Below are 20,327 nucleotides of genomic sequence, written 5' to 3' on the forward strand. Positions count from 1 at the left end.
AAAACCAAAACCCAACTACATGATTATGAGAGAAAGATACTTTAAATATAAAAACGCAGATACATTGAAAGTAAATGTAAGGGAAACGGCACTATATGTAAACAGTCAACATAAAAGTCTGGGTTGGGGAGTACCAAACAAATGACCTGCTGTACTAGAAGACAGTAAGTGCTATTTAAATAAAAAACAAAGTAGAGCAGAGGATAGGATTTGGGATTACCCAGAGGTTAACATTTTAAACAGGTCAATCAGGGTAGACATCATTGAAAATGTGCTATTCAACAGACAGAGGAAACTTTGCATGGTCAAGAAGTAAAACTCAATCAAATTAGTCTGGTAACTCGTTGGAGTGCTAACCCCATTGCTGCTGTTGATGGGAATGAGCTTACAGACCGCCCATTCCTCAGTCACTGCATACTGAATTCTGTTCCTGTATCATTCATAAGCTCTTACCTGGCCATTCCAAAAATTATAGAGAAGAAACTGGGTCCATTACCTGAAGAGTGGGAGAGAGACCTGGAACTATTCCCATGTCAGGACAATATTCAATGATGGAGAGGTAAATTGTTCAAAAGAAAATTGACCTGGATGTGTCAACATGAATGAATACTCTTATAAATAAAAATTTTAAAAGACAGATGTTACTAGAGACTTTCTTATACTTTGAATTCAATTTGAGAGACAATTTTTGAACACATAATGAACGACATGGTCTTTCCTAGGTGCTGTGAATATACACATGAATAAGAAAAAAAACTGTCTTTAAGGCAGTCAGCTATTCAAATAAGTAATTATAATATTTGTGATGAACGTGATTATGAATATTTGTTTAAAGTGAATGGGAACAAAAATGGGATGCTTTCATGGGGAAGGTTAAGGAATTCTACAGAGATATGGCTATTAGATGTGTCATGAAAGATGCTCCAGTATTCAGTGTTAGATGGGTAAGGAAAAAAGGAGATTAAAGGCATATGTTTAGAAGAATGAGGCAAGCGGTGCATATTCAATGTGCAGGGGGCAGACCAGAAGAGCTGTAATCCAGGGCTACATAAAGTTAAGACTGAGGATGAGAGTGGGTGTTCAAGAGGCTAAGGAATTTGGCATTCTAAAGACACATAATGCTTTTAAGTAGGGGAGCAGTAAAATCAGATCTAAAAACAATGATATCTCTTGCAAACATGTGAAGGATGAGTGGATAAGAAAGTAGATATTGAAGAAAGTGAAACTAAGGCTTTGCTTAGGTTCTAAACAAAAAGTGAGTCCTGAATTAAGGCATGAGAGTAGGGTGTGTATTTGAGAAATGTTTCTAAGCTAGGATTAGCATGACAATTAAGAAAAGGGAGGTGAAAGAAGGCTATGAATTGGAGCAATATGGGTTGAACTCTAGTTCTTGTCTGAAATAAGAAATGAGGGAAATTACAGGAATGATGTGCTTCCATGTTAAAAATGTTGATTGTAAGATGGTTACAGGATAAAGAGAGATATGTGATAGGTGAAATATATGATTTAGTATATCAGAGACAGCCCACAACAGAAGATATAGTTTGGGAGTCCTTTCCACATGGATATTATTTGGAATCATTGAAGTACATATAAAAGAATATGAAAAGTGAGAAAGAAAGTGATCAAGGACAAAATCCTGGGAATGCCAATACCGAAGGCAGATGAAAAAACATCAATAAAGAAAATACATAAATAAAATAGAGGAAAATTGGAAGAAAATGAAATCTAGTTTAGGATATATTTTTAAATAAAGATAAAAAAGAATAAGGTTTCCAGAAATATAAATAAGTACAAATAGTAATTTAAGAGGAGAAAAATGATTGACAGGATAGCAGAAAAAAATTGTATTATCCAAATTCTTTTGCGAGAACTACCATTTAACCACTTGAATTAAAAAAAAAAACATATTGCAATTATATCTCATGGTTTACACAAAAATTAAGCCCAGATGGATCAAAATTTTAAACTGAAAAAGACTGAAGAAATAAAATTAATTAAATGAGCGGAAAATAGGTACATGTTTCATACAGAAACACACACACACACACACACACACCAAAACAAAACAAAAACAACCCATAAGAACAGACAAAGTCAAAAGGAAAAGATGAAAGAGGGAAAAATGGAATGTGTATGAAAAAGGCTTTATCATATATAAATAGTCTCATAAATCAGTCTGGAAAAATAAAGACAAATATTTTTAAAAAATAAGTGAGTATTATCTTAGATCTATAGCCATGGGGAGCAATGATAGTGATAAGTGAACTATTTGCTAAATGCTAGGTTGGCCACTAGTTTCTAAATTAACATAATTTTTAACTCCTTGTTTGCTCCCTTCCTTGTGTCACAAAAAAATGCCACTGGACAATAAACCAAAGGGACACCAAACCAAGAGCAATGAAGGAAGGGTGCTTTAGCTGTATTATCTTTGTGATATCTGTACCTAACTCTCCACTCCAGAATCCTGAAAGAAGAAAACACAACAGATGAAAGTGGTCCCAATTAAGGAAATGTAGACAACTTATGGACCCTGGGAAAATGGATGTGTGGATACGCATCAAACAGATCTAAGTGTGCAATATAAAACTCTTCTAGCTAAATAATAAATCTCTTATTAAAGTTCAGTAGTGTCTCGAAGCAGAGAAAGGGATAAGAAATCAGAGTTTTGTTTTTGTTTTTTTTTTTTTGTCTGATCCTTTGAGAAAAGTTTAGCTCTGGTAAGTAAAAAACTACACCTGGAAGCAGGGGACTACCATGGGTAATTTGAGAGATGGTGTTTCAGGGTGTGATGTCTAGCCATTTTTTGTATTAACTTGTTACAGACATTCACCACAATTGCAAATTGTTCTGGATATATGGTGCAGAATAGAAATTGGTCCTCACGGATAGACTTGGCTACTTCTTCTCCTACTGGTGACTCAGGGACCCAGGATGGTTTTTATCTTTTAAGACATTTGAAAGATGTTCAAGATCAACATTGAAAGAAAATAAAAGGATAGAAGATTGTGTGGTTTTGCTCTAAGGAGACTTGATCAGAAAGTGTTTCTCATTATTTCTGTTCACGTTCCATCGACCAAAATTCAGACACTTGGTGCACAACCCAGCCCCATACGAAAATAAGATAGACAAGTATCTTATATGCCCAAGAAGATGAAATAGTTTGTTGACATGGCATAGTCTTAGTCACAGTCCATAATCTGGTCAACAAAATAGTTGCCTCATTCTTCTTCTCACATATCAAATAAACTAATGTCCTCCCTGAAGTCAGGAACACAAGGATCCTTCATTCACTGCATGAATCCTAGGATCCAGAATCTCAGTCTTCTCTATCAAAGCTTTTCATGGTCAGGTGACTTATGAGCCCAAATGACAAGTTATCTACTCACCACCTTACCATAAAATGCAGGGTGTCTACTAGGAATATTTTGAGTTGGGAAGGGAAAAATAAGGCAAATACAGTAGTCAATGCTCTTCAGTGATTTTGAAATACCACCACACAGATGCTGTGAAAGTCCTCTGTATAAAGTGGATGTGGAGTGGAGAGGAAGTTTTCTAGATGAGACCTTGGTTTTATTCTCTGGGAGGAGTTACCTTGTCACTTCTTCCCTTGGCCCTTTCTGTTCCTTCTTGGAGCCTCTTCCTTGGCATTTTTCTTAGTAACATGTGAAATGGAGAGTGTGCCTTCCTTGGAGGGGTCTTTCAAAAGCTGCTTTCTACATGTGCAAATTCAAGAACTGATTTTAGCATTTGAATTTAAAAGAAAGATTTTTATCAAAGGGGGATTTGTTGTTCCTTTGACAATAGAATTCTCTTGAAAACTTGGTAAATTTCTTATCTATTTACTTCAACCAGTTCCATGTAGCTGATAACTGCACCAGAGTTATTTCCTAAAAAGAATACTTAAATTTCTTGTACATGGTTACTTTCTTGGCCCATGGTTCTCCCTGCACAACTTAATGGTGGCTACCACTGGGTTGCCTGAACAGTTGGGATCAAGCCTCATCCTTATTCTGATCTCTGTTCTGTGTCACTTCATTCAATTGGAAACTTTTTAATTATACCTTGCTACTGCATCCTTAGAGTTCAAGCTCTACAAACAATTAAGTTTTCCAACAGTGAAAGGACTGGTGTTCTCAGTTCTCTTTTAATTTGCTTGTAAGCTAATTCTTCCCTGAACTTATTTCTTCTTTATAATGATTTGTGAATTGCAGTTAATAATAGACAACAGGGACTAGTAGGGCTGGGAAACATTTCAACATTTAAATAGAAATAAAGAGTAGACAAGCAGACTTCTTTCTTGGAGTGGGATATGGTTTCTAGACAATATGTTGCTGTATATCCAGCTTAACCAGCAGTTTCTTTATCACATGCCATCTACCCCAAAACTGTATTTATATTTTTGGATTTTGTTGGAATAACAACCCACTTCATGCTAAACAATTTCTGTGTTAGTGTAAGTAACATTAATTCCTTTAAACTATTCCAAAACCTTTAGTGACTTTAATAAAATATACTTAACATTAATTATTAATACTTAATAAAATAATAAAATTACTCTTTCCACATGAGAAATCGTTCCTTCATTCCCCATTCATCCCATGGGGTCACACTGATAAAAGCCAGAGAATGGGATATGGTAAGTGCATTAAAACAACAACAATAAACCTAGTTGTTATTATTACTAATACTATACTACTCCTATCACTACTGGAGTTACAGAGAGTTACATACCCAAATGACCGACAGAGGGTATTTGTTGGGCAAGAAACAAAACAGTATTTTGAAAACTATATTAAAAAAGAGATCCACAGCATGTTGGTTTTTTAGGGTTTGGTAACATGTTACTGCAAACTGGGTGCCTTAAGTTATAGCGGTTTATTGTCTCACAGTTCTGAAGGATAGAAATTTTGCAAGATGTGGCACTGGCAGGCTTGCTTGGTTCATTCTGAGGGTTGTTCGGAAGGATCTATCCCATGCTTTTCTGCTAGCTCCCAGTGTTTTGCTGGAAATCTTCAGTATTTTTTGACTTATAAAGCATTATCCTAACTCTGCCTTCAACTTTACATGGTCTTCTCCCTCTTCCTATGTCTGTCTCCACATTTCTCATCCTCAAAACAACGCTAGGTAGAAACCATGGGACAGAGCTAAAATTCCATCTCAGAAGACTAAGGCAGGAAGATGACAAGTTTGAGGCCAGCCTGGGAAACTTAGCTAGACATTTGCCTAGAGTTTGTGCTATTGGCTTAATCACAAACACACACCTACACCTACACACACACACACACACACACATAAATGGTATAAATGGTACCCGTCATTTTGGATTAGTGATATCCTAATGGTCTCATCATAACTTGATTACCTTTATAAAGAGCTCTTCTCCAAACAAGGTGATGTTTGGAAGTACTGGGGGTTAATTTGGTGAAAATGCAATTAAACCCATAACACATAACAGCTTAACAAAGAATATGCTCATTAAAATGTTTCTTACCCAAATTACTTATTTACTTCTTGGATAATAGTTGTTGTCAATATTTTCTTGAACAGAATCTCAAGGCTTATATTAGAGATTAAATGTGCATTCCTTACTATTTATTAGGAAAAAAACATGCTTAAATTAAATTATAGTGAATAATTATCTTGCTCTATGCTCAAAGAATCTTTCTGTTGCTTCCTGTTTCCCTGAGTTCAAGAGACCATCTATATTATATTTATGCATTATATAGTCATTTGTGCATCATAACAAACGACTGGCTGTGACAGAAAAAAATGTGAGCAAAGTGTACCTTTAAAATGGCTGTATTACTAATATGTCATAATAAATCCAACTAATATGTGTAATTATAATGCACCAATAATTATTTTTCCAAAAGCTTGTCTTCTCTCTGTGCTTTGCCCATGTAAAATCTTTTGTTTCACCTAAAGTCTTCTACTGGAAAATCATTTCATATTGTTAAAAAAAGAAGCCTTAGCAAGCTAAATAAATATTTGAAAAAGTAAGAATCAGAAAAATCATTGAGGTATTTATTTAATTAAAACAATGTCTTCATCATTTTCAGTGTTTATGGATATTTTGTTCTATTATTTACTAGAGTGTGGTGAACCTTCTTTATTATTTACCATGTGGTGAGCTATAAACCTGTGGCTCTGCTATAGATAAATGAATGCATGTTTTAGGTCACTGATATTGCCAAATAAATATCTTGTAATCAGAAAGTTTTATGGAAACTATTGAAGCACCCCTATGCAGAAATAATAGTTGTGGATAAAAGTTGAAAGATACAGGTTTGTTTGTTTTTGCTTTAAACTACACACTTGATTTTGTTTACTCTGATTAAAGTGTCATTATAAAGAAAAGCAGTGTTGGCCTGAGGCCAAATATCTGCATAGTCAAAGTTTAACACAGCTTCCTTTAGCTCAGCTTTCTGTACTTCTGTACTTCTGATCTTTTGATCATCTTCTTTTCCTGGAGCACAGTTATTGAATACTGTCATCTTGTTTATGGCTGCAGCTTGTCTTTGTATTGCCAGCCTTTTAAAGATGGGATAGCATATTAAAAATACTCAGAAAGTATATTTGGTTGAATAAATGAATGAATGTAGTCAGTGAATGAATTATAGTGTGCCTACTTTGAAGCTTGATCAGCATTTCCTTCTCCTTTATAATGAAAACCACAAATTAATTTTTCTTTCCTTATTTTAGCTCCTTCCACTGTTTCCATTTCAACAAGTTATAAAACATAAAATTAAAATTGCAATAATTAACATAGTATAAGTGATTGGTTCTCGCAAATTTATCTCTTTAATTCTATTTTATAGCATTTTAGTCAAGGTAGTTAGATACAATTAGATTGTAACCAGGTCTATTTTTTCGGGGGGGGGGGGGGGCTAGTAATCCAAGGAACTAAGGTGATCCTGAAAAGAGTGGACGGCATATAATAGATATGCACCAAAGGTTTATTTACTGATGATGAGAGAAGATGAGAATGGCACCTTATAAATGAAAGTCTGGGTTTTGTTATATTTCACTGGAAAGGGGATTTCTCCCTTGTCATTGAATAAAAATAGGAAACTCTTCAATTTTCTCTGATTGTGTCATTTAAGTAATACATATTAATGAGTTAGTTTTTGATAAAGAAAGTGATCAGTGGGAAGTGTCTTCCTGTTTTACTCATTAACAGTAGACAGTTTCCTGCCAGTCTGGGAAAACAGAGGAACAGGATGTTGTGGGCCAATGTGACAGAGTAGATTTATTTTTACAGGAAAAGGGGCTTAAAAGTTAAGTAAATAAAAACTGGTTGTATAAAATGGCTGAAACAAAACCTATTATTGGTCATTTCTATTTAGCTCTTCAGTCATTCAAGTGTTATGTTACCAGGGGGATAGTTAAAAAGAGATTTTACAGTCTTATAAACAGAAACATCTAGTTATGAACTACATTTCCTTTTAATCTTCAATACTTTGAAATTTTCTTCTGCCAAATATTCAAATATGCATCTATCTATATTATGGAAATTCTGAGGCAATGCTCCACACTGGATTAAATATGGCTGCATTTCCTACAACTGCCAAAAACATGATTAAAGGTCAAGTTCTCTGCACCCAGACATCTGGATTGGGAATTCTCAATGAAACTTGTTCCAAAGACATGAACTACTTGGGACTTTCCTCATACAGCATTCTCCAAAGTATTTGAAAAGCAAAAATAATAAGGAAAATACATTTCAACATTTGACAAACTGTCAACATTATCAAGAACATTTCAAAGGTCTTCCTAGGTGAGTAAGCACCACACAAATCAAACATTTACGCAAAGTTCCTGATCTTTAGAAAATAACAGTCCAAGATACAGTTCTTAAAACTAACATTTAGAATTACAGACATATCAAATTTAGAACTTAAAAAAAATAATGAGTACTAATGTGAAAAAAGAAGCTAAGTGATCAATAATATCCCCCAAGTGGGAGAGTGCAAGCTAGACTGGTGGTTTTCCAATTATCCATCCAGTCCATTGTTCATTTGTTTGAGAATTTTTTTAACTGTCCATTATTATAAGAGCTTGAATGACATAGGGAAAACTCCACCAAGTTTCTAATCAGGCAGCATGTTGCTAGAATTCCAGCTTCTCCAGCTCCTGTGGGAGCTTAAGAAGTACACTTTTCTATTCTGAACCTTAATTCCATCGCTAGGAAAAATGTTCTCTGTACAGATGTGTGTAGGTCCAAGCCCTGCTAATCAACAAAACAACCACAGTTAGTCTCCACTTCCACTGAGAGAGAGCACTGCAGGCCTGGGCTTTGGTGGGTTCCATTCAGGTGGGATCTTAAAGGAAGACAGAGAACCTCTGAGAAATGGGTATCACTAGTAACAATTTATTTGTCAGGGGCAGTTTCAACATGTTTTATAGTCCTCAAATGCACTACGATAGTGCAACTAGTCAACATATATATTAAACCATATATATTAGGAGGAATAAAACTGAAGAGGGATGAGGGTGGAAAATACAAATATTTGCTCTCTTACATTTTAAAATACTGTTGTCTTTCTTCCAAAGCCATAGCAACCCACGAAGAGCGGGTTTTCATTTGTTTTTATCTATGAGTGTAATATTAAGAGTTAATGTATTATCTGTGGTATAAGCCAAAAAATAAAAGGAGGAAAAATAGGTAAAAGCTATAAGAAAACAAGTGGAAATATTTTAGTTGAAAAATACTTTTACGTTTAAAAGTTCTTGATTTTGTGTTGCTTGTTGTTACTGATAGTGATTTGTTGTGAATGCACATGGTGTATTTTCACATCCATCCATCTATCTATCATCTATCAATCAATCAATCTATTTATTTATTCTTTTGGGGAGGGGTACCAACTCAGGGGCACTCGACCACTGAGCCAAATCTCCACCCTTATTTTGTATTTTATTTAGAAACAGGGTCTCACTGAGTTGCTTTGCTCCTCACTTTCGTTGATGCTGGCTTTGAACTTATGTTCCTCCTGCCTCAGCTTCCTGAGCTGCTAGGATTCAGGCATGTACCACCGAACTCGTCTATATCTATCTATCTATCTGTCTATCTATCTATCTAACTATCTATATCTATATATATCTATATATCTATCTATATATATCTATCTATATATCTATATATCTATATATATAGATATATAGATAGATATATATAGATAGATATATATATATATTTTAAAAGCAGAATCAGGGTTCACAAACTTGCACCCTGTTGCCTGATTGGGCCTACAGGTCTATCTTCTTTGGAAAACACAATACTTTACTTTAATTGCACTTAAATGCCTTTAACAAAGATATAGTCTTCATGTCTCCATAATACTCACTCATCTCTATATCTGAAAGCTGGATTCTTCTCCTTTTCTTTCCCCTTTCCCTCCCTTCCCCTTCCTGTGCCTCCTCCTCCTCTTTTTTTTTTTTGACATTACTACATGTATCCTAAAATTATTGAAGTCTGTAGTCCCCAAATAAGTTTTATTGTTATTTCTCCTTCCTCCAGAGAAACAAATACAATGGTGGAAAAGGCATAAATCTTAACAGAAAGGAGGATGGTAGGACACCATTCAAATTATTTTTATAAGTTATTAAGCAATTTATAAAACATGGAAGAAGAACAGAAATATATTGAAGTATATAAAGCAGAGTAAAAATATAGACCTCCAAAGCAGGATTTTCAAAGGCAAAAAGAAAGTACCACTCTGTCTAGAATTTCCCTTGGGTAGCAGTTAAGATTGCATTTGGCTGAATGTATCAGAAATCCAAATACCATGGCTTAACAAACAGGTATTTCCTCCTCCCTCACTCATTGGGAATTGCAGAGTAGATTCAGGGCTGTAGACTGCTAAGTAAAATCTATCAAAGTTGGCCTTCCAACCATCCATTGTTGATTTTGTTCTGATGTTTGCAAAATGGCTTTATTATATTCAAGTATCATGGTACTTTAGAGATATGAACATGTGAAAGGTGAAGAAGAAAATGTGTTTCTTGTTTTTTGAGCAAGGACATTATAGGTTTTTGTAAAGCTTCATCTGGTAGTTTTCTGTGTTGCATCTTATTAGCCTGAACCACATCACATGGCCAAACCTAAGAAGAAGGTAGTCTCATGAATTTAGTACTAATGTGAACTGAATATCTTGAATAAGATTAGGGTTCTGTTCCTACAACACCAGTGGAGTAAAGACTTGGGGTACTGTTAAGAGTTAATATTTAAACAACACTTTCTACATGCCAAGTTTTTATGTATATAAATTCATTTAAAATAACTGTCTGCAGTAGACACCATTACATTTCCATTTTGAATATAAGCAAACTGAAGCACACAAAAATTTAATAACCTGAAAAAAATATTTACACAGCTAAGAAACTGAAGAGCCAAGATTTGAACCCAGGAAATCCATCTGTAGACACAAGGATGATACTATATTGTGTATGTGACCTTGGAAAGAGGTGTAATATGTGGAACTGGCAGGCACAAAGAAGGTCAATGCAATGCTCTGGTTAAACTGAATATTTATCTACTGAATTTTACCAGAGTAGTAATCCTACTCCCTATCCACATTCTTGGGTGCATTCACAACAAAACACCCCTCCTCCTCAGCTCATGTGACTCAAGAATGAAAGAAAAAAGACTCATCTTTCTACAGCTTTGTATCAGTTCAGATACTTTCAACTTTGAGTAACACAACCCCCAAAAGAAACTGTTCAAACAATATGAAATCTTATTGAACAAGAAGTCCAAAAGCGTAGCAGATGCCAAGCCTTGTATGCTGAAGCTTCAGTTTTATTTGAATGCAATTCTCTTTATTATGTACTGCTCTGTGGGTTGGCTTTGTTTTAGGAGTAGCTTTCCATATTGGGAAAAGTGGAAGACAAAGCAAGTAAAGCAATATTTCTACTTTTCTATTTCTGAAATGAGAAAGAAAAGATCCCCAGAATTCTCTTAGGACAAGAAGGTCTCTCCAATAACTCTGATAGTTCTCCTCTGATCCAGAATTGGCTCCCTTGTCAATTTCTAAACTAATCCCTGAAAAGTAGGGGCTGATATTATATTATAGGAGTTGAAAATAACTAAAAATCATTCCTATAGTACAGCTAAAGCAATTTTTTTTTAATTACAAGTGCTATGTGAAGGAGAGACAATTGTCTGAATGAAGCTAGCTTCTATTGCAGAATGGGGGAGACGATACTGCTGGGTTAAAATGAACAATGTTCAGTAGGACATAATTGTAAAATTCCAGATTAGCAATTTCATGAGAAAAATAAGAAATCAATATCAACATTTTCTGATTAGGACCAGATTTCTGATCATCAATACTAAATGCCAGAAGAAAATAGAGTGATACTTTTTTCAAGTTTCTCAGGGGGGAAATGTATTTTTAATTGCAGAATTATATTCCCAGCTAAACTATCAACAGAGGATAGGAACAAAATGAAAACATTTTCTCATATATAGAGTTTTATTTCGTGTTTCATTTCTGAGGACCTTGGGTATAAAGACACTTCAGAAAAATGAAAGTGAAAAAATGAGAAAAGTGTAGAATATAAAAACATTCTGGAAGTAATTTAGGAATCATCCCATTGGAATAAAGTTTCTAGGATAATGGATGAGCAGCTGGCAACAAAAACAAATAGTTGAAAAGGTAGGTGAAGAGCCACATAAAGAATTTTCTCAAGAATGAGACTGAAATGGACTCATGCCAAGGCCAGAATGAGTAAGGAACTAGTTAATATTAGTGATGGTAAAGAAAGCACGTGGTTCATCACAAGAAGAAGAAAGACAAATTGGAATGTCGTCATCAAACTGTACTCCAAATGTATACAGAATTAAAAAGTACTGATTTACATGAAGTAAAATTTATCTGTTAAAAAAAAAAACAGGAAAGACCTGCTTGAAAAAGTGATGATTTGATTACAAAGCAAACTAATCTGAATATGATTTTAACCAATTGATGGAAATCAAGGAAAAACCACTTCGTTTATATTTGAAAAATTCTTTCACAAATGGAGTACGGCTCACATTATGAGACTCAAGTAGGAGGAAATAGACTCTTAGACAAGTAGTTTGTTCTTCAATGAGAGTACTTAATAATCATAATAAAATAGTTATGGTGTATTCATTTTCGACTTGAAGAATTAATGTGGAGACCTAAGAGGAAAGGAAATATAGCTGCAGAAAAAAAATGTGTTATCAACTTTTACCCTATATATGAAAAACTTAGGTCAGATGCAGAAAGAGATAAGAAGAATAGGAAAACTTTAAAGATACAAATCACTTCATTCTTTATAGTGGGCAGAGATGCTTTCTAAATTTATTGTGACTATAGAATTTCAAGTAGTATAGTATTATGGAAGTGGTTAAATGTGGTTGCCCCTAAGTGGTGAGTTCTGAGAAGAAACTCTTAATTATATCCTCCCTGTATTAGCTCATTTTCAGTTGCTATTACAAAATACACAGGGCTAAGTGTTTTAAAATATAAAGAGATTTATTTAACTCCTAATTCTGGAAGTTCAAGAGCATGGTGCTGGCCGCTGCTTGAATTTGAAGTCCTCATGACATATGGTATCACAAAGGCAGGAGCACATGTAGAACAAACTATCACATGGAAAGACCTAATGACAGATTGATACAGGCCCAGGCTTGCTCTTTCTATAACAATCCACTCTCATGAGAACTAACTAGGGTCTTTTAAGGACTACATTAATCCCTTCCAAATGATGACCCAATGACATAATTACTTCCCAGTAGACTCTACCTATTAAAGGTTCCACCATAATGAGATCCATGCTTCCAAAAGATGAACCTTTGAGGTACATGTAAAACCCCATCCAAACAATGACACTCCCCTTTTATGATTTTTATAACATATGAACATATTACTTTGATAAAATAAAAACATATAATTAAATTTTAGAGATAAAAAATAACAAGGATATATAGAACAATTATAGTTGGAGCATCTTTGTATCATCAATTCTAAGAGTTTGCCTTCACTCCTAGAAATTCTGAAATGGCAGTAAAAGTTGTTTATAAAAGGTAACTTAAACATCTTGTATTTACAAGATGGAAGGAGGGAGGGGAGAACGGGGGGGGGGAAGAGAGAGAGAAGGGAAGGGCAGAGCAGGGCAGGGCAGGGAGTAGGGCAGAGTAGAAAGCGATGAAAAAGGAATACACAGTAGTCCAAGAAACTTGGAATCCAATGCAGGAGAAAATCAATGGAACTCCCAGGATGATTTTGAAAAGGAAATTTCAGTGACAGAGAGCAATTACTTTAGAGTGGAGCAGAAGAATGAGGGCTCCAATGACAGCTCCATAGGAGAGAGATAACTCCAAACTGGACGTCTTTGACTGTGCTGATATATCTGAATGCATGACACTCACCAAGGATTTGGGTGTGAAATAGTGAAAGTGAATAGAAAATTGAGGAAACGACAAGCAAAATAATTATATACCTTGGAAAACCGGAATTAGCTTAAAAGAAAATATAACAGACTACACTTAATACACAAATTTTCGATTTGATTAAAAATTTGGATAAAGTGTGTTGGAAGGGTAGAAAGCTCTTGCATCTTTGTATTTTCATGTCAGATAGTCAACATAATCAATAAGACCTAACCTAATAAAATTTTTAAGCATAGTGAAGCATGTTGTTTAGAAATATGGGGTGAACAATAAAAGAATCAGCTAAAACAATTGATGATTATACCTCTGAGATCATAAATTATTGGGAAGCAGGGTAGAAAACACTGCTAATTACAAGCCTTGAAAATCAATTTGATCTTTAAATCTATCTACAAGTAGTTGTTTAATAAAATTAAAATGAATATTTTAAAAGAATTATGTGAATGATGTTTTTCAATTTTCACTACCAATAAACTGAAAAATAATATAATTATCCTTTTCAGTCCTATATCTTCACTTCACTCTAAATTCACTCCTACTACATTATTTTAATATACTTTAGCCAGTAGATCACAGCAAAGATAAGTAATCTGATTAAGTCTATATACATAATGAGTATTCTCAAAATTGGTTTAATTTCTTATTTTGCATTTAAGAATTTATGGCAAAAGTTCCAGATTAGAAAATAAAATTCACCACAGAAGTACAAACATCATTCATGTAAATTATAACAACATTCATAAAGTTTATATGGAAGGTAATCTGCTAGATGGTTATTCAAAGGTGGAAACGTGAAGTTGAAAGTAAAACCAAACATCTGGGGGAAAATATATGTAATCAGGAGGGTTATGGATATGCATGTCAAGTGATTATATTGTCCTTGAGGAACTCTGACTCTGAAAATACTTTTTCCCTAGGAATTACACCAAGTTGAAGTGAATATCCAAAGTTGGTAATTGATAGGATCTTGATTTGCCTATGTTAAAATTGTAGATTTACCCAATTAAATTATTATTTAATAATATATTTTTTTACAGTTGTACAGGATAAAATGAAATGTTAATCAAAAATGCTTTCATATAAACTTTCTAAAGGAGAGTGGAAAAGATAGGTAGATTGATATTACTAAATTCAGATATTGAGTCAAGTAGACCAAAGTCATAGAGATGGTTACTTTTTGCCTTAGTTTAGTTTTTTGATTTGAATGCAACAGGAATCAACTAGTACTAATTTAGGCCAAAAATAACCAAAAAAAGAAAGGTAGTAAGAAATTTAGGCTAAGGAAACATCAATATCTCAGTGACATCTTGGACAGGAATTTGGTATAGCAGTTTCTGTTCTTATCTCAGCTTCTCTTATAACATTTATTTTGCTTCTTTTTCTCTCTGCTATCAAACAATCTTGTTTACACTGTTCACATGGTAATAACCATGCCACAATTCCAAAGGTTTTACTTCTTATTTCAAGAGATCAGCCATGTAAGGACTGAAACTCTTAATACTAGCTCTAGTTTCTTAAGAATTTTAGTTGGTCAAACGAGGGTTAGATATTCCCTTTGGTCCCAGCATTCACCATGAGAATATGGTTTTGTGTTGCACAAACATGGCAGTCATCTCCTGAACCTGTGATTCTTTGAATGTGTATTGGGAATGGTAAGGAGTCCCCAGATAAGCCTGAATAATTCTGAACTTAATTTTTCTTTCAATAATTTTGTTAGGAACTTCTGTGTGTCCAGCATTGAGAATAGAAATCTTAAAAATATAGATATGTTTCTTGCCCTCACAAATTTTACCAGCCAGGTAAGTGTGTTAAGATTGGAAAGGGTCTGATGAAGACTGGATTTATATATAATTAAATTTCCAGTGCAATACAATGCAATAAGTGATATTACGGTAGATAAAAAGGTGTTATGAAAACAACTAAAAAGTGGTATCTCACTTAGACTAAGAGGTTAGTAATTTCTTCCTATGAAAAGTATCTATACTGTGACTACAAAAATACAGAAGGGTTAGCCTGATCAAAAAGAAAAAGGTAAAATAGAGCAGAACTGACTGAAACTTCATCATTTATGTAGAGACACAGATAATATTGGTGGATTCAAAACAAAGCAATGTGGGACTGTTGATGAGTGTTTTGGTTTAGATTCTCCCCAAATCAGATTCTAAGACAAAGTAAGATTAAAAAGTGATCTGTATTTACACTAGATTCTTTTCATAAGCACGGCCATTAGGAATTTCTTATGTGTATACTCCAAGCAGTAACCCCAGGGGTAAAACGGCCTGTCTTCCTCATTGGTTTTAGGAAAAATTCCCAGGGTAGACTTGCATAGAAACAATTTAGAACATTGAGCCAATCACTGTAGAGACAAATGGAATATTTTGATTGGTCAGGGGTTGGAAAAGGCTACACTTGCACCACATGACTATATAGTGAATGAGAAGGAGTTCTATAAAAGGTATTATGGCATTACTACCAGGATGCTAGGCAGACCAAATCAACAGATATTTCTAAAATGTAGGAGGCCATTCCTTTAATATTTATTTTATATTTGGTGAGAATGTTATGCATTACACAAACCTAGGAACAAAATATTGTTTTGTTTTATTTTTTTAAGTAGCATTTATCTTATGATTCTCTTCTCTCAGAGTAGTGACTTGGACCTAAAGGATGGGTACAAAGAGTAATAACTTAAATCATTCACATTTTAGTTTTCAGTAATATCATAAACATATACAAATAAAGAAAATAGTGTTTCTTAACCTACATTGGTCACAGATTTTTTTCACACATTTTTGAAAATCTGGTGAATTCAATATACTCACTCCTAAGAAAATTATTTGAACCTACAAACTTCTTTGAAGAGCTAGATGGTCTACATGAAGCTCAAGTTAACCCCCCCTGATCTAGATAGAAGAATCTTTTGGAAGTCCTCAGTTCCTTTGCAAGTAAACAGTCTTTTTCCTAGTTATAAAATAGGAATGCCATTTAGATGAATATGATTTTCATGTTAAAACTGCTGAAATTATAAAGATGCACAAATACTAAACACATTTTTCACACTGTATTTTTGTTCAATTCAGTGCCACAATCTTAAATCAAGGCAGATAAATTGTATTCAATTTCTGGTGAGGATACAAGGGCAAAATTAAGTCTTTCTGAAGCTTTTGGATATTACTTACTCCCATAATAAAGAAGGCAGCTTGCTGTCTAATAAGATGTGGCCTCTGAGTTTGCTTTATCAATTTGTTGATCCCTTGGAGGGGGAAGAAAAACACATTTTAAAAACAAATCCAACAGTAAGACATACATGAATGCAATCCATTTACACTGAGAGCGCATTTCTATACTGTGCCAAATAAAGTAAGAATTTTTATACAGAAATTTATTCCTTCTACCTTGCCTTCCCTAAATAACACAACATTCAGGAATTAAATATATTTATGCCTGCAGGAAGCACTTTAGAGTTTCTCTGCCTTTTCTATAAACAATATTATAAACAACCATAAATATGTGAAAAAAGCTTAAATGCTAAACTTGTAGGTTTGCCAGATAAAATACAGGATACCCAGATGAATTTGAATTCCAAATAAGCCACAATTATTATTTAGGATAAATATGTATCAAATAGTGCATGGAAAATACTTATCCTAAAGAATTATTGTTGTTTATTTGAAATTCATGTTTAACTATGCACCTTGTTTATTAATTAGAAAAATATGGCAACCCCCTGAGCTCCCAAATAAAATATCAATTTACTCATTTGTAAACAAAAACTTGATTTTGCATATTAAAACAGCTTTAGAACTGGCATTTCATTTCATTGTCAGGCATATGCTCTTTAGCTAAAAATGACTAAGAATGTGTATGTTCTCATTGAAGTTGTAATTGAATACTTTGAGCTTTTTTTCCCATAAACATACCTATTCATTTCTAAATAACTTTATGAAGAAAGCTATACAGAGGTAGATATTCCTTTATTTCAGACTGATTTCAGATCAATTCTTTAAACATTTGAAAAAATATGATCAAAAGTTGCATGTTTCCTGCTTTTAAATTAACTAACATTTTTTATGGGATTTGAAACGATCTGTTTTTGAAAGCAGAAACTTTTCAAAACAAACCAATATGTAGACATTAGATTGGTGAGTCTAGAAAATGAATAATTCATTGTTAACTAAATGAAACATTATTTTGTGCTCTTACTTATAGATTTGCACATTTATAGTTAAATAGTAATTTGCGATACACAGGGTATTAGTTTTGAATTGTGGTTTTCAATATCACAGACACATTTGTTGCTGTGGTTTTGCAATATCATTCCCTGATGCTTTTCTCAATTGTGGTTTTCATAATCATTGTTTGATAGTCATGTAGCTGTGGTTTGGAGCTGCTATATCCATTTGGACAGAGATAATTGCTTATAGGTTTTGCTGTCTTTTTATTTTATAACCTTAGTGAGTTAAACTAGAAAAAAAATTGAACCTTCCATATCATCAATACTTTCATTAAAAGTGATGTAAAAATACAAGATTTTACAGTATTAGTTTATTTCATTCATATTGACTATAATTAATATCTATGTTTATAATTTAGAAATACACTGTTTCTATTAATGCATTCTGGTTATTTTAGAATCTTGCCTTAAAATTCCCTGACTTTTGTTCCTTTCAGTTTTTAAACTGAATATTTAGTTGAGCTTTATTTGTTTCTCTTTTGCTTTGCATATTTAACCATTTCAAATGCCAAAAGAAACACTAACTATTATGTTATTTTAATTCCAATGGGCATTCCTTTTGGGTGACATAAAAAGTCAGCCAGTTCTGTAAAGGATCTTTGAAAACCATAAGGTACAATATAACGGATTCTAAGATTCTATGCACACCAATTCAACTGTAATGAATTGAAAATGAAGGAGGTAAAAATCTGTACTTCTCTGTCTGCTTATTCATTCTACAACACAAGCACAAATAACCCTGCTTTTCATGGTACTTAGGACCTTAATTTGTTGGTTCTTCAGGGGAGGGACTTCATTATATAGTGCATTTTCTACTGTACAGGACCATGTACTATATCCTTACAAACCTCAATGTGGTACTAGTACTAATGATAATGTAATAAAATTCACAATTGGTCTTCGGCTTTGTGTTAAGATTCTCTCAGCCATACTACTCATGAGGCAACTCTTTACACCTTCCAGAAGATGTCCTGATGGGTAATAAATGACACTGATTACAGTGCATCTTACACACTGAGTGTCCTGCATTATGCTCAATAAGCCCATGCTCTCTGCTGACCCCCAGACCCTTTTAGAGTATCATTTGGTGGGACTCACACTAATGCTAGTCAACTAAAGGGGGACACAATTTCAGATCAGAATGGACAATTTCACAACCTCCTGTGGGGAATGTCAGCAGTCTCTGGGGGATACATACATGCTAACTGCAAAGAAGTTTATTAGTAAATACTAATTACATAAAGCAACCAGTTCCACCGCCCTTTGGATAGAAATCCCTCCCGCCCACTGGGTGAATATATTTAATACTTAGTGTATATGAAATTATGAGAAAGTAAGCGAATCTCATACAGTTTCACTTGGCCAAAATAATAACTATGCAAATCATCTCAAAGTTTGTTCTTTTGCCTTGCAGTTTCCAACATACTACAAACACAATAATTGAGTAAGAATGAAAGAAAACTTTAGAAACTAAAGAACCATGAAATAGTTATTGGGTCTTACCTGCTTGGGAAATTATGGCAAGATCAAATCTTTTATTAGTCGCTCGGTGCTTCCCTGTGGCAGAAGAACTAAGAGAATTAAAGGTCATAGGGCAAGGTGGGACTGCAGAACTTCCACATACTTCCTCAAAAAGTGAGTATTCCTATTGGAGATGATAGTTCGCTTCCCACTTACAGCTAATCACCTAGCTAACGGTCTTCCTTTTTTGATATGAGAGAAAAATATCTGCCTGTCTCCTAGTTCCAGCATTTTACTATTTAAAATGGAAACTCGAGGTGAGAAAGAGCACTTTGAAGACGCTGCTCAGCACCCCATCCATGCGGGCCAAGTGGGGGATGGTCCGTGTCCGCAGCAGTCTCCTGGGAACCCTGAGAGCAATGAAATGGTGTCCTGAGAGCTTGGGCAGACGAGAGGACTTAACTGGCCCCAAGACACACAGTTGGCATTTGTGATCAGCTGGCTCTCGCTGAGGACTTTGCCAGTGGCCTAACCTTCCTGCCAAGAATCTGGAAGGGCGGGGGTCGGGGGTCCGGGGAGGGGGCATAACTGGAAGCGCAAAGTTTATAGAAAGACTGAGATTTCTTTGTGCCCTGCTAGATGGGCGAGGCGTGAGAGAGGAGAGTTGGGGTCCGTCAGAGGAGGCTGTTGGAAGAAGTTGCTGGAAGAGGGGGGGATGGGTACTCTGGCAGCTGCCCAGCGTTGACGTGGTGACAACTGCAGAAGGTGGCCACCCCCCGTGCTCCAGGCCTCCTCCACAACTCTCACCCACCCCCACCCACGCCGCGATCCCCTGCACTCCACCCGACCAAGGCCAGGGCCCGAGTTTGCATCCGGACTGGCTTTGGATGCAGCCAATCCTTCTTTCGCTGATGGAATAGTCTCCCCTCCCCACGGCCTGGCGCGCCCCTCCCTCCCGCGCCTCGCCACCTCCCGCGGCAGAGCAAAAGCTGCGCGGCCCGGACCCGCGGCAGCGGAGCCCGAGTATCTGCCCCGCACGCCGGGCACAGGGGAAGCGAGCGCGCTCCTTCTCTGGTGCCCTCCGCCCCCTCTAGGCCCCTCTCCCCTCAGCGCTCTCCTTTTCCCTCCCTCCTTCTCTCCCTTCTTTTCTTATTTTTCCCTCCTCTCTTCCTCCTTTTCTCTCTCCCTGACCGTTCGCTTCTTGATTCCCAT

The sequence above is a fragment of the Marmota marmota genome, unplaced genomic scaffold (assembly GCF_001458135.2).
Source record: "Marmota marmota marmota unplaced genomic scaffold, marMar, whole genome shotgun sequence".
NCBI classification, from domain to species: domain Eukaryota; kingdom Metazoa; phylum Chordata; class Mammalia; order Rodentia; family Sciuridae; genus Marmota; species Marmota marmota.